The sequence below is a fragment of the Ambystoma mexicanum genome, chromosome 8 (assembly GCF_040938575.1).
Source record: "Ambystoma mexicanum isolate Mex_15411 chromosome 8, UKY_AmexF1_1, whole genome shotgun sequence".
Classification (NCBI taxonomy): domain Eukaryota; kingdom Metazoa; phylum Chordata; class Amphibia; order Caudata; family Ambystomatidae; genus Ambystoma; species Ambystoma mexicanum.
In genome coordinates this window covers 1,136,850,136-1,136,865,780 of record NC_090929.1, presented here as the reverse complement: position 1 = coordinate 1,136,865,780, position 15,645 = coordinate 1,136,850,136, and positions in this window count along the sequence as shown.

The following is a 15,645-nucleotide window of genomic DNA, read 5'->3' as shown; positions in this document are numbered from 1 at the left end:
CTTAATCTATGCAGCCGAGTGTATATTCACTGGCACACTTGTGCACAAATCTCACATTATCAGTCTATATATATATATATATATGCTTTTAGAAGCAGGCGAAACATTGTGTGACGGGCGACTTCTTACCTAGCCATCTGATAGTGTATTTGCACACTGGCTGTTTCTGCGCAGATCAGCTGCCTACATTGTTCAATGCACCAAAATAAGTGAGGCAAACATGTGATGTCATCAGTGCAGTGATGTCATCAATGTTATTTGTGATGCCATCTTTGATGTCCTGGGTGTTAGTCTTAGCAATGCACGTAGATGGTGTGAGTTATGGTTGCTTAGCTTACTATAAAGGGGGAATGTGCAGCGGAGTTTGGGTGCACTGTGAAGTGTAACATTCCTTTAGTGAAGTCTTTTTAGTAAATGTACATATATATGTATGGCAGGGAAGGGAAAGAAAGGGGCTAAACAAGTGATGTTGTCATTGATGGCATCATTGACATGTGAGATGACATTTTTCATGGGGTGGGTGTCAGTGTTAGCAGTGCACAGGGGTGGTGGCAGGGTTGGAGGCTTAGTTGACCATAACTGGCGAATTTCAGGGGTTTTTCGGTTTAAATTTGAACCATAAAGGGGAGGTGGAAAGTTTTTTTTAGTGAAGTGAACAGGTTTTTGTTAGGGCAACTTAACCATAACGTCCCCTCAAGAAAGTTTTTTTGTAGTGAATTTGACTGGTTTTTGGGAGGACAACTTAACCATAACGTTCTCTTAGCAAAGTTTTTTTTGTAGGGAAGTGGATAGGTTTTTGGAAGGTGGAACCTAACCATGAAAATGTGGCAATGAAGTTGTTGAGCAGAATATGCACTGTAATCATGTGATTTTGAGAGATTTGTAGTATAATCTATGTACTTGACAAACATTTAACATAGAACATACAGAATCCCCTCCCTATTGATTTTAGAAAGGGACGTACTGAGCGCCTGTTTGCGGACGGGGGCGGACAGATTCACCCTTAACCAAAGAGGCGGGGGGTATCTGAAAATGTACTATTGTCTTACACAAAAAGTGTGAAACGTTGAAGAAGGGCATAAAGATATTGTAAGTAGTAATAAGTAAATATGGAAACCTGAAGGTGTGAAAAGAAAACGACACAACCATGTAGAATGAAGTGGATGGAACCAAAAAAAAAGAAAGGATGCCTCCAGCGTAAGCACTTCACAGAAACTCGGCAGCCTAGAACGACAGTGGACAGACGCAGTAGGACGAAGGGAGATTACATCAAAAGAGTGCGTGCAGGCCATTTTTTTATGTGCGTGTGTTTTTTTTTTTTGGTATGTGGTGCAGAAATAATAATTTCTTTCTGTTGTTTTGACTCAGAAATGGCTAGTACTTTGGAGTGGCTGGAGGAGTATTTCTCGCATGGGGAAATGTCTGAAGACAGCGACAACAATGGTACACAATGGTGTGCATATGGAGAATAGTGACCAGTATTTTATAGGCATTTAACTTTTGGTTTTTTTTTCAACAGACCAGGAAAAAAAAGAGGAAAGGGCAACAAACGAGATAGAAGAAGACAGGAGGAAAGGTTCGGTACCATTGCCCCACCTGCACATGCCCTGCTTCTCCATTCCCTAGTGACCCATCCCCAAACCTGCAAAAGGAAAACAGATGTTTAAACGAAGTATCCATCCCTTCTTCCCCTCACAAATCTTTCCCTCATAACCAGCCTGTTTTAAATCCAAATTCCCCCATATTTGTTTCAGTGTCTGCTTCCCCCGCTGTTTCTTTAGATTGATGTGTGTGTATGTGTGTGGTAAATGGTTTTGTACAGTAGTTGTAGGGAAAGTGTTTGTGAGTACATTTTTTTTAAAAAAAGACGTAAAATGTTCGCGAACAGCGCACCTGTTCGACCTATCCGCAAGCAATGGAATGTGGGTGCTGTCTAATGCCAAGTAAGACGGATGTGATGTGTGACTGCACCATCTTTTCAAAATGTGCGTACATTAACAGAAAGGGGTGTCCAAAGGATATACTACCTCGGCGTACCGATTGGAAACGAGATAATACATGGTCGTAGAACACACAAGATGTCCGGAATGGGTGTACATAAGTAAAAAGCGATTGTGGGAAGGACAGTATAGCGGTCCATATTGGGCGCAGTCAAAATGGTGCCGTCCGTAGAACAGGCACGGTGGCCAGCAAGTTCGTAGGCAAAGAAAATGGAGTTGTTCTAAGGACAATGGAACTGTCCGTACAGTGAACATTACGTGCAAGTGTGCAGTACAAACGAAAGGATTGGCAACATGGCGCCAGTTGCTAACTGTCCATCTCACTTGTGTTGCACTTTGAAGTAGTTTGAGAACCCGAACACTGTCCGTAGGAAACTTGTGCGCATGCACATGTTTGCATCTTTGCATTTGCTATCCAGGGGACTTTCATTCAGGGGGCGGATGTGTTGAGGACGTCATCTTATGACCGCACCTACGCTGCGCGTGGGGACTAGTTTCCGCGGTTTGTGTGCTTCTGCAACACTAAAAATGTACTTGTAGACACAAGTCAAACTATTGAGGAGTGTAAAAATGTCATTTCACACATCCCAAACAATAGGCCACCTCATGAGTTGCTGTGTAAAATGTGTGTACCGCTTTGTAGGGATGAAGATGGGCGCGAGGCACACCCCTGCACACCTTCAAAAGGCCACACCCCGAGCGCATCTTCATTGTCCTTCTAGCTATAGTAGATAGCGGTGCATTGCCGTTACTGCTGTAGTGAAGAAAAGGAAACTATGGCTTCCATGGCTGCTGTTGGGTTATTAGCCTCTGCACCACCCCCAAACCTGCCACCATCACCACCTCACCAAGGGCCTGCAGAGAGATATATGGGTGAGGATGTAGAGATTGAGGAAGAAGAGGAGGAAGAGAATGAAGTGGAGGAACTCAGCACTAGGAGCACTCGGCAGGAGTCGTGGGTGTGGTGGTTGTTTTCCATTTATGGGAACGTACCAAAAGCATGTGCGAAGCTGGTGAAGTGTAACCAGTGCGATGTGGTGTTGAGTCGCGGGAGATTTGGAGTGTACAGTTTTCGTACAAAAACCATGAAGCCACACCTCACTTCGTTCCACACTGCGGACATTCGCAAGGTGGTGCCATGTGAAGAGCTTTGTCGATTGAGTTCCTCCACAGCATCCTCGGAATCTGCTCCTCCCACGACAAGACACACTCCTGTGGGGGAGCGCCTCCCTCCAGCTGCTTCACAAGCTATTCGCAGTGCCCTTACCTTTCAAAGGTGACAGTAGTGTGCACGTATTATGATGCGGTACTCTGCAGGGGGGAGAGTTTACAAAGTGCTTTTGAGGCTGCAGTCACTGAGCAACAGAAGATTTGCTCCTTACCTAAATAAAGATCACCCGTAATATTTGTCTGTTGAGTTGCCCTTTCTTATTCCTGTGGCTGGTGTCCCTTCCTTACCCTCCTTTCACCTCTCCTTCTAGTGTGTCAAGTGCTGTTAATTAATGAACGGAAAAACAACAAAAATGCAGAAAAGGCTCTTTTCAGAGCCGCGTTTCTCAGTGTAACAATAGACTATGAAGTGAAGGTCGTAGACCCATGCGGAGTTCAGCAAAAGTTTGCGGACAGTCGTAGAAGGGAAAAAGGGAGGGTGCAAGTGGTGCAAACGCTATGAAGTGTACGTTGGGAGTAGGTGGCGGCTCTGAAAAGAGCCTTTTGGTGATTTGTTGTGTGGGTGAAAAACAGTGGATTGGGGAAAACGGAATGTCAGATAGGTTAGTGTGATTGCAAAAGAGGGCCCAATGCATTTTGTAAATTGTGATTACCAGCATATGTGAGGTGGACACCATCTGCGGAAAATGAAAGTGCTACGAAACAAAATGCTTTCATTGTGGAAAGAGAACATGCCAACATCTTTTTAAAAGGCACACACAGCCTTATTCATGTTGCGTCTCACTTTCTCCATTTGTGGACCAAATGCTGAAGAACGCAACCATTTTTGTCTTTGGGCAATACGGGAAAAAAGTATTTGACAATTTGGAAACATGTTCATGAGCTTTGCGAGTCCTTCCTTCATGGCAAATTGTAAAGAATTGCCAGATACATGCCTAAACTGTTTCCTCCACAATGAATGATGAGTATATCTGGAGGACGCTCTGTCTGTAAAGTAACACAAAGAGGTACCAAGTCCACCCATCTCATATCACGCACGCCATGCCAGTGCACTTCCGCATGTGGAAATCCGAGATTTGTAGATAAACTGCAGCTTTCTGCATGCACCTTCTACCAATGTATCCATGAGTCTCCCACAATCCAGATAATGGGCCTCATTACGACCCTGGCGTTAAGGCTTTAACGGCGCCGTAAAAGGTGTCGGCGCCGTTAAACCCTTAACGCCTGATTACGAGTTCCCTTTGCGGGACCCGACCTTAACGCCTGCTTTTAGCAGGCGTTAAAGTAGGGTGCCGCAAAGGGACCTTGGTGCTAAGTACGGTGCCGCAATTTGCGGCACCGTACTTAGCGCCTTCCCCATTCCCATTGAGCCCTATGGGGCACAAATGGGAATGGGGAAGGGCCCATGGTGAATGGGGAATTACCACCCCGCCAACCTTGGAATGGGGCGGTAATTCCGCCATTCACCATGGCGGCCCCCGGCATGGACCATGGTGCTAATAGCACCACGGTTTAGCGCCGGCGTCGTAATGAGGCCCAATCTGTTTTCGAGCATGGAAAGCCATGGCTGTGTGGTGTCCTGTGAGGGAGAAGACGGTCTTACTAAAGTACGTCGGTCAGAACACACCTACTGAACTAAATGGACCAATCCCTAGCTCTGCCCATTCTCATTTACATGCGGCTCCACCCTTCAATCCCTGGTGCTGATATGTGCTGGCTGCTAACTACTGCCATGTTCGCGGACATGTACGTCAGAGCGTGACGACGGTACATTAAAGTACTATTCCCCTTTTTCCCCTTTAAGGTAGGCTCTGAGTAAAGTCCATGCTTTACTCGTGCAAACATTACAGAACCTTCTCTAAAGCAAGTCTTAGGTTCCAAAAAAACATTGCATTTCCCAAAGAAGATAGCGCAACACCATCTCCTTCAAAGTAATGTGCATTGCTTGGAGCAATGTTATCGTGGCTACAAAAAAACATACCAATTCGTAGCATGAATGCACGCATGCCGCGATTGATGATGTACCTCCCGATGCTTTGATCTGGACAGAAAACAGAAGTATTGTTCCATTGCACTCTCGGAAGTAAAGCAGAAAAAATAAATTTCGATGTTGGTAAGATGGTCATGAGTGCTTCAACCAACAATGCCAAATCTGCCAACAAAGTACTTGAAGTCAGGTATCCCAAGTGGCAAGCACCGTAGTGCAAAATTGCCACGTGAGGAGTGGTCATTCGACGCATGTTTCTGCAAACTTGTATAATTGCCGCAGCATTGGCATCAGTGTCAGTGCTCCACACCACCTCCACTCCTCGCACATCAAAATGATGTGCCACATGCCTACTCTCAGCATAGTGTTGTAAGCCTTGCACACAAATGTCTCCAACCAGCAAAATCCTGACCCTCTGCTCCTCTGCCATTTTCAGTGTGTGCACCATCTTTCGACACAAAAGACTAATGTGAACATCTGATTGGCTGATGCCTACAGTCGTCTTGCCAGTCAGGATTTGCTGTAGAAACCCGTATGTGACACGTCCTACCAGCAGACAAGCGTTGCCTACGTTTGGCACGTAACTCTTACCCAGTCCTTCCACCCTTTCTACAGCGGTACCAAAGCGAGTCCCCCATTGGACACAACTAAGCGGGCGCACAATCATCCACCAATCACATAGAACATCGCTAATTTTAACTCCGTCATCAACATTGCGCACTTCAAAATTACTGTCAAGGACTCTTAATGAAAATCGCATACCATTGCGAAGCACCTGCTTCACAAGCGACTATACAAGGATCGCAAATTTCTACGTACAGCTCCATGCATGTGCACATACATCAGTATAGAGTACAGGTATGTACATTTTAATCAGAGTACATGTGGAACCCTTACGATGTAAAATAGACAAAATAATAGCGGTAAATTTCCATAGGGAACACATAACAACGCTCCCCCTTTTAAAGTGCAACAATGCCGATTTGTCATTAACAAATCGCACGACCACTTACTATCCTCTGCATAACCTGTACATACATTGCAAGCATGCCTATTTAGGCATAGCTCTCAACCATTTTTGTCTTAAAGGCGGGTGAAATCAGCCGATTTTGTTTTTGCCGGGTGAGACGTCCATTAGATAGAATGGCCGTGCAGGAGGCTTGGCGGGTGAGTCTGCCCTTTACAAGGCGGGTAACACCCGCCAAAAGCGTGTAAGTTCAGAAGTAGAATTTAGGGCAGACCTCAATTTTGTATGTGAAATTCTCAAAGTTCTGTACTCTGCACTGCCTACAGTAATGCTTCTTGCAATGTGATAGTATGAGAATAGTAATCGCTCCCAATTGTGGTGCTCACATGTCCTTCGGAGGGTCTCCCAATTTTTGGACATCGTGCTTTTCATTAAAAAGTACAAAATGTTTGCCCATCTAATACTTTGCCCTATCGCTTACAAACCTCTTTCCTATGCATACTACATTTTGTAAAGAACAAGGCATTTCCAAACCCTTAAAAAATGTAGTTATTTTGAAGGACTTTCAAGTACCATATTGAAAGTAGTATGGAAAGACTGCATAGAGAGAAGTGAAATGGGCACGTCGACTGGGTTGAAATATGAAAGTTTAATCCTCTGTCGAAAGAAGTACAAGTAAAGTCTGCAGGATCATGACCGCTGCAAACACACAGAGTAATTGATATCATTTGTTTAATTCACAGTGAAGACTACTGTCCTGAGAATCAACAGCGTCTACACTGCAGACGACATATCTGAAGAAACCTGGTCATCTTGTACAAAAAAATAAGTACAGTACAACCTTCATATTGTAACTACTCCTTAAAGAGGCTGCGTGGGTTATTTGTTTATTTTGGGCACCAAAGCAAGCATTCATTTGTAAACCATTCTACCTACAAATATCCATTTATTGAACAAAGAATAACAGGTGGAATGGCTGACAAATCCCTGTGTGTTTAGTACTGAAAGAACACAGGGAATCCTTAGAAGGTTAGATTGTGAAAGTAAGTTGTGGTAGCACGTTTTTGGCATTTCGGTTATTAATAATGGTTCTCGTCACAAGTAGGGCACGTTGTACTCTCATCTAAAGCACAATGTACTAGTATGCAAACAGTAAAGTAGCCTTACCAAATGAGAGGTCACTGTGTGTTGACACACCATGCCAAAGAGCTTCCCCATCACACTTATGCACACATGCACACAGCACACATACATTGGAGAACAGACCAAAGTATACTTTTTTTTCTCAACAGACACCAAAGAATGCCTACCAAAAAGCAGCTCCGTAGAAAGGAACGCAGAATTAGAGCAAATAAAAATAAAGGTGCCCAATGTAAGCATCCACCTGTTGTAGAGTTAGTGGAGAATCTTGGTACAAACCACCTAATGCAGTTGGGTAACATAATAAAAGAAGTCTCAACTACCGAAACTGTACCTCCTCCATCAAAAAGTGTCACAAAACATAGAAATGTTGTCAGAAAAACAGCTGCCAGTACAGCTAACAATGTTCCTAATAATCCTGATAGTGTAAGAATAACCCCTAGTAAAAAAAAGTATGTTAGCAAAAATGTTTCCTCACAGAGTACTTCAGAATCTACTAAGAAGAGGACCAAAATCATCCTCGTCCCTTAAAACGTACCGTAGAAAGTTAATTCTACAAGCACTCGGGGACAGCGCCATCCTTCCCAAAAGGAAGTTGTTCATATTAGTGTTGAAAAGGATGAAAGAATTAACAAAACTAAGTACCAAACTCCAAATTAAACTCAGCAATAAACGGAATGTGAACAAAAATACTTTTTTGCATATTTGTGGTGGTGAATGGAGTCACACAACAAGCACAGAGCTATACTTTAATGAAGAAGCATACAAACAAAATCAAACAAACACAATTGCCATCCATAGCTGTGGACAAGGGTATGAGAAAATCAATACTACCATCATGGAACAAGAAACACTGCTTAAAGAACTGTCTTCTGAAAACTTAGAATTACCTCTTGATTCAGCAGAACCACACCGTCCAGTAAACAAATGGCTGTGCACATCAATGTGTGCCATTCCAAACAAAGCTTTCAAATCTTTACGTCAGTTCCTCAATCAATATGTAAAAGGTAAAGAGAAAAGTAAAATGAAAGTGCTGCAAAATATGGATATTTCTGTAGTGCGGAAAGTCACAGGACTAAAAGGACATTCATTAGCCTGCATTTCCGGTGCTATTTGCAAAGGTACCTTCCATGATATCAAAAGAATAGCAGTACATCATTCCAAGGTAAGACATTTTGTGTACAAAATATACTGTGCAAAAAGTCCAGCTTCAGAATTAGGCAATTTAAATACCACTCTTCTGCATGGTACACCCAAATACTTACAAGAAGAAATGGACCATATTCAGAAAAGTATTTTGGGAGTGAAAGCCACATAGAAAATGCAACAGTTTTAGAGCATAGTAGCAACAATTCTGCATATAGCAACCTTCTATTTCACACGTATAGAAAAGAAATACTAAAATTTGAAAGGTCATCGGCTGAAGTACCAAACCATGTGTGTGTATGTTGCCGCAGAGCGTTTTACAAAAGGAACACAAAAAATGTGGGTATAGCATACAAAATAGAAAACAATGAAGACTCTAAATGGTTTGAATTAGCTTTGTATCTTTTAGCTGAAAGCAAATATGAAATAAGTGAATGCCTAATATGTTGCAGTTACTGTACTGCAAAATTAGACAATAACCACACTCCTTGATGTGCAATTACAATTCATTTGGAATTGTTTCCATTACCAAAAATCCTGCAGCAGCTCAATTTGTATGAGAGCCTAATAATTCAAACAGTTCACCCATTTCAAGCAATTATACGCCTTCATCCAAAAACAGCAAATTTACCTTCCTCTGAATTGGTGAAAGAAATTCGTGGCAAAGTAGTTTACTTGCCATTATATCTAACGGAAAATGTGCACACTATAGGAGTGGAACGTTCAATAGACCATTCTTTAATAGTCTTGGTAAATGGAGTACCAACAAAGGATAAAAAAAATTGGCAGCAATTAGTAGACTTACACAAAGTAACACAAGCATTTCAATATCTAAAAGATAACAATGAGTACTACAAGGAAATAAATATTGATGAAAGCTTAAGGCAAACAACTGAAATAATTCAAGAGCCATCAGAAAATGGGCAATTCAAACGTTTGGATCCAGCTACAGTATCCGCTCTTTTGGACCATTACACAATTCATCCATTGCATTCCAATGAAAGCATAGATGATGCACTAGAAACGTACCAAATACGACAAACCAAAGGGGCACCAATGAGTATTTGGGAAAAAAGTATAGAAGCACATGCTTTTCTACTGCTATTTCCAACTGGCAAAGGTGGGAGATACGATGATAGACCCACTCAGATTGGGGCATCAGAATACCGCTCATTACGAATGTATTTGCAAGATCCCAGATTTAGGCAAAATGTGGAATACATATTCCACCTACTCTATGAAAGTGAATTAGCAACACTATGTTATGGAGTTGCACACATTCTTAAATCTGAAACACACTTTCAAAATATGTCAGCTACGCAGTTAATACAAAAAGTACAAGAAAAAGATGAGGTTTTACAGTCAAGTATAACACATTTTTTGAAAACATGCGTGGTACAAAGGAATACTGGTTCAGACGGCATGGAGACGTGCGTTGCATGATCAGAAACCTTGGACCACCAACTTGGTTTGTTATGCTAAATTGTGCAGAATATGCATGGGAAGATTTGCATGAGTTCCTACGCACAGCAAACAGCAACAAAGACAACATAGATATATTAACACCTGGAGAACTTTGCTCTCTAGATCCAGTTAATGTCTCAAGATATTTCCATCATCGTTTCATTGCAATGCTACACTTTATTTGCAATAAAACTGTTCCTCCCCTTGGAGAAGTGCAACACTTCTTTTTGCAGAAAAGAATATCAAGCGAGAGGAGCACCACATATTCACATGCTGTTATGAATCAAAGGTGCTCTGAAATTTGGGCACGACAGAGATAGCACTGTTTTTCAGTTTATGCAAAAATATGTCACATGTGAAATCCCTTCACAACAGACACATAGTGAGCTGCATGGGCAGATTTTACAATTTCAAAGACACAAATGTGGCAAATATTGTCGACATAAATACAAAAACAAAGATAAATACTACACCAAATGCCGCTTTGGTTTCCCTAGACCAGTTACAGAAACAGGTGAAGTAAACAACTTCATGTCTTTAGTTCGACATAGTGTTAAAGGTAAATCACTTTAAAACACATATAACATAAAAAGAAGGGAAGAATCAAAATATATCAATGCTTACAATCCAATCATTGCCCTATTATGGAATGCAAACATAGATGTGCAGTACATTGCAGACAATTCAACTGCTGTTGCACGATATGTTACAGCCCACTTAACAAAAGTAGAAAAAACAGAGCTTCAAGACCTCTGGGATGACCTAGCATCAGACAAAACATTATCACAGAAATTGCCCAGCCTAGGCATAAAAATGCTCTCTCACAGAGAATGTGGGGCCTATGAAGCAGCAGATCGTTTAACCGGCACTGCTTTGTATGAAAAATCAGACAACATAGTATCGCTCAGTCTTGGTCCTGCAAAATCTAGAAAAAGAGTGCCAAAATCATATGAGGACATAGAAACAATTGCCAGAAATGATCCCAACAGCCAAGACATTCTAAAAAACAATTTACTGGACACATACTATCCGAACAGGAGTACCACTGTGGAAAGCATGTGTCTATACCACATAGCTCAAAACTTTGCATACAAAAATAATGTAAAACCCGATGAAAGCAAACATCGATATAGAGTGACCGATTGTGAAGGGAGCTTAGTGAAACTTAACAAACGAAGCTTAATTAATCATGTGAAATTGTCATTAAAAACTCCTCAACAGAAAGAAATATATTGCATGTCTTTGTTACAACTTTTCAAACCATGGAGAAAAGAGGAAGACATACTAGATAATTATGAGTGCTATGAAGATGCTTTCAAAGCAAAGGAAAGCACTATCACCGATGGTAACTTAACGCAGTACAAAACAATGTTACACAATGAGCAGCAACAAGAAGAAGAAAATCAGGCCCAACTAGATAAAGACTCTTCCGACAGTAGTCAACCTTCTGTAACAGGAAGTCAAGAACCATTAGGACAACCACTTATAGTAAATGAGGCTGAAGTTGCTATGGCAGAACTAGAAAACACCATGTATCAGTATCAAGAAGATACAGAGGACTTAACTGTACAACAAGGAAAACTTAACAATGATCAGCACACCATTTTTTAAGAGGTAACAAAACAAATTGTGCATGGTGTACAACACAAACATAAAGAATGTACCTGCCAAAATTACAAACCCATACTGCTGTATGTCAGTGGTGAAGCTGGATCAGGGAAAACATTCGTAATCAAAATTATCAGCAAGTTCCTTCAACAATTGACAAACAACAAACTGTCAGCTGTTGTAACAGCCCCCACAGGTTTAGCTGCCTACAACATAGGCGGTGTGACTTTACACCGATTACTACTGCTTCCAGTAGAGCATAAAAATAAATTAGACTACTACAAACTTTCTGCAGAAGCTGCAATGGAATTATGTAGAGTATTGAAACAAATGAAAATGCTACCAATAGATGAAGTGAGCATGGTCTCCAATTTAATGTTGGCTTTGATTCATCTCAGATTGCAAGAAGTACTTAAAAGTAATAACGAAGAACTCTTTGCAGGGAAACACATTATCGTTTTCGGAGACCTTCTACAATTGACACCAGTAAAAGGTGAACCGATTTTTAAAACCTTAGGCCACAAACTCTGCCGGAAAACTGTTGGTAGCATAGGTAATGTTAACCGTTGACAACATTTCCAATACAGAGAATTAACTGAGAACATGCGGCAATCTGCAGATCTCACTTATGCCAACATTTTGAAAAGTATTAGAGTTGGTGTATTATCGCAAGAAGCACAAGCTTTATTGAAAAAGCAGCATATACATGCAATTTATGGCGATAATGCATTTGCAACTGATGTTATGGAACAAATAGCGCACAATAATGTCAATTGTATGGCCTTAATGCCAGCTCTTGCAAGCTGCTTCAAATTTAATGAAACAATGTGAAAGAAAGAAATACAAGCAATAATAGAAATTAGCGCCACAGACAAACTAGATGTACATGGTTTGACAGTACCCATGTGTGAGCAAGCCACAACAAGACTAAATTGTTTAGAAAATTCAATCTCCAACACAGCTGGGTTGGAAAAAGTATTGAAATTATCATTACATTGTAGAGTAATGCTTAAAGGTAACCTTGACGTAGAGCAAGGGCTAGTTAATGGAGCACTGGGCACAGTTGGCTTTCAATCATACCCACATGATAGCAGCATTCAGTTTGTCAATATTGCTTTGATAGAGTTTCAGAAGTAAAAAGGATAGGGCGCTAAATGGCTCGATTCCTTCTCTTCAAAGACATGTATGTACGTAGAGAGAAATTTTCTCTAACTCTTGCATATGCAGTTACCATTCATAAATCCCAAGGTCTTACCCTAGAGAAAGCAATGATAGATATAGGAAAGACAGTGTTTAAGGAAGGCATGAGCTATGTAGCATTATCACGCTTATGTACACTTGACGGTCTAATGCTAATGAACTTTGATTCAAGTAAAGTCAAAGCTGATATTCCTTGCATTCTAGAATACAATAGATTGCGTTCACTGTACACCCCACATCTGAAACAATACCCTGTTCCAGATAAAGTGAAACATGGTAAAAGAAAAGTAAATGAAACAGAAACGCATCAAAATGCAACAGGAAATTCCGCAAAAAAAAAGAAAAGAAGCTAAAGTTTCATCAATTGCCGCAAACATAGAAGAACCTATTAGGGAATGTAAACCAGGCACATCGGCAAAGAAGCAACAGGAAAAATGAAAAAATGCACTCAGATACAGAACTTGCTGGCCCATTCAAATTTACAAATGAAAGTGGGGTAAGTTGCTATGCAAATGTAGTAATGAATATTCTATTTCAATTGCCACCAATTGTTAACAATATTTACCTGCACAGCACAGACCAATTGTGTTTGCAAATGTAAGTGCTGCATAGAAACACAACAAGCAATCCTGACAACACATACAGTGTATATGGACTAAGGCAACAATTCGACGACTGTGCTGGAATAGTGAGATTCACTATGAACTCACAAGAAGATCCACAAGAATTTCTAATGTACATACTATTAGTATTGGAAAACAAAAGCATACCTGTAAATGAAATCTTCCAAATTTTGTACATGTGGAAACATACATGCACTCTCTGTAACAAAGGGATACAGGAACACATTCCAAATGAGCGATTTGTGTATATTACCATGCCAAATTGTGAGAGCATTCCATTTCAGCAACTTGTACAAAATGCAAACCATGGCAGATTATGTAGTATTTGCAATTCAGACAATCACTCTACCGTACTGATACAATCACATAGTGCCTACATAATAGTTATGCTTCTACATTATAATGCAGATGGCACCAAAAACAACTGCAAACTAACTGGATTTACACACGGTCAAGTGTCACTTGGAAAGAAAACCTTTACAACAGTAGGAATAATCTACCATGTAGGAGCTACAACCAATGCAGGTCATTACACTGCATACATTAAAAAGAGTTCTGGATGGTTTGAATGTAATGATAGCACCATTACTCTAAAGCAGAGGTTGCCAGCTAACCTTACAAATGCGTATTTAATGTTCTTGAAGCCAAAATGTACGTAATAAGGTGTACTTCAAAATTGTCAACAAAGTATGTGAAAGACTACAAACAGTTAGAATACGCCCACAGGTATCTAACTACCCAACAGGATGGAAAAATGACACAAATAAATGATTATCTCAGATCGTTGGAAACAAATGCACAGGCAGAATACGCCTAAACGTATGTAACTGTTAAAAATCGGCAGAAAGGCAACAAAGAAAACATTAATGGAAAAGATGAAGGAAACAGGATGTAACAACGACACAAATGAATGAGTATAAAAAATTTGTAAGAACACATGCGCAGTTAGAATACGCCTACAGGTATCTAACTGTTGTTAAAAATGGGCAGGAAGGCAACAAACATAACATTGATTAGAAAAATAAAGAAAACGCTGAAAGGAAAAAATTAAGTACTTAGTTGCATAAGAAATTAAGGTTTTTTTTAATCCGACAAGGATTTTTGGAATGGAAAAATTGATTCTTCTGCCAAGCACGATAACCAATAGTAAAAAATGTTATGGATTGTGAACAAAGTAAGGAGTAAGTATATTGGCAGGCATTTTCTACACATGGGAATCAACTTGTCTAGTCTATGGTAGTAATATGCTGCAGTGCCTGTAGGCTGGCCTTTCATCTGCGGTAAGTAACCTACCACCTAGGCCTTACAACCAAGTTTCAGGGAGTACAGTTCCTATCCACAACCATCGCTGCATATGTAAAACATGGTGCTTGTAAATTAGCTGCTTATAAATGTACTTTGCGGACCATCGTCTGCAGCCATGATGTGAAGAAACTAGGGCACGAACACAACAACCACAATCCACCACACCCATATTAACTTGTAACTCCACTGCTTATAACTTCAATCTTGCGTGCATGGGCTTTAGCCATGCACCCAAGACTGCAGGGTCTCCCCACAACTACCTCGGTGATGTGTGGTAATGGGGGTTATTCTATGCGTGTGTTATCGTTAAGTACCTCTGCCCAGAGGCTTCTCTCCTAGGTATGTTTCTGTAGATCTTCCATGGGATGGATGTGCAGTGTCTTCCAACTCTAGTAATTACCAATTTGTTCTTGGTTGCATGGATTTCGGCCATGCACCCAAGACTGCACGCACTCCCCACAACTTGCCAATCAAAACGCAACACTACGGGTGTGTGCATGGGTGGCACATGTGGCGGTGGTTGTGGCCAGGGCCTACAGTCTTGTAAGTAGGCCTTCGGCCTTTGGCCGATGGCCATGCATGCAAGACTCTAGGCCCTGGCCACAACCACCGTAGCATGTGCCACCCATGGCAGCGTACTAATGATTATAATGATAACCATTACAAAAAACAATGCATTCAGGGCATGTTGTCAATTTCAATGTTCCCTAACACCACACGTGTCCTTACAAATCTAACACCTTCCCCGTCTTATTGGTCTTACTGGTCTTATTGGACCCCTCATTTTCTGTGCGTACAAGGAGGCCACAGAACATACATCATAAAGTAGGTATAAGTGTATTATTGGGTACATGGCCTTCGGCCCTGCACCCAAAAGTACAGTATCTCCCCACAACTACCTCTTTGTTTTTGGGTGCATGGCCTTTGGCCATGCACCCAACACTACACGCACTCCCCACAACTTCATTAAGTAGGTATAAGAGTACTGTGCGTACAAGATGTCCATACACATTACATCATTACGACCGACCCCGA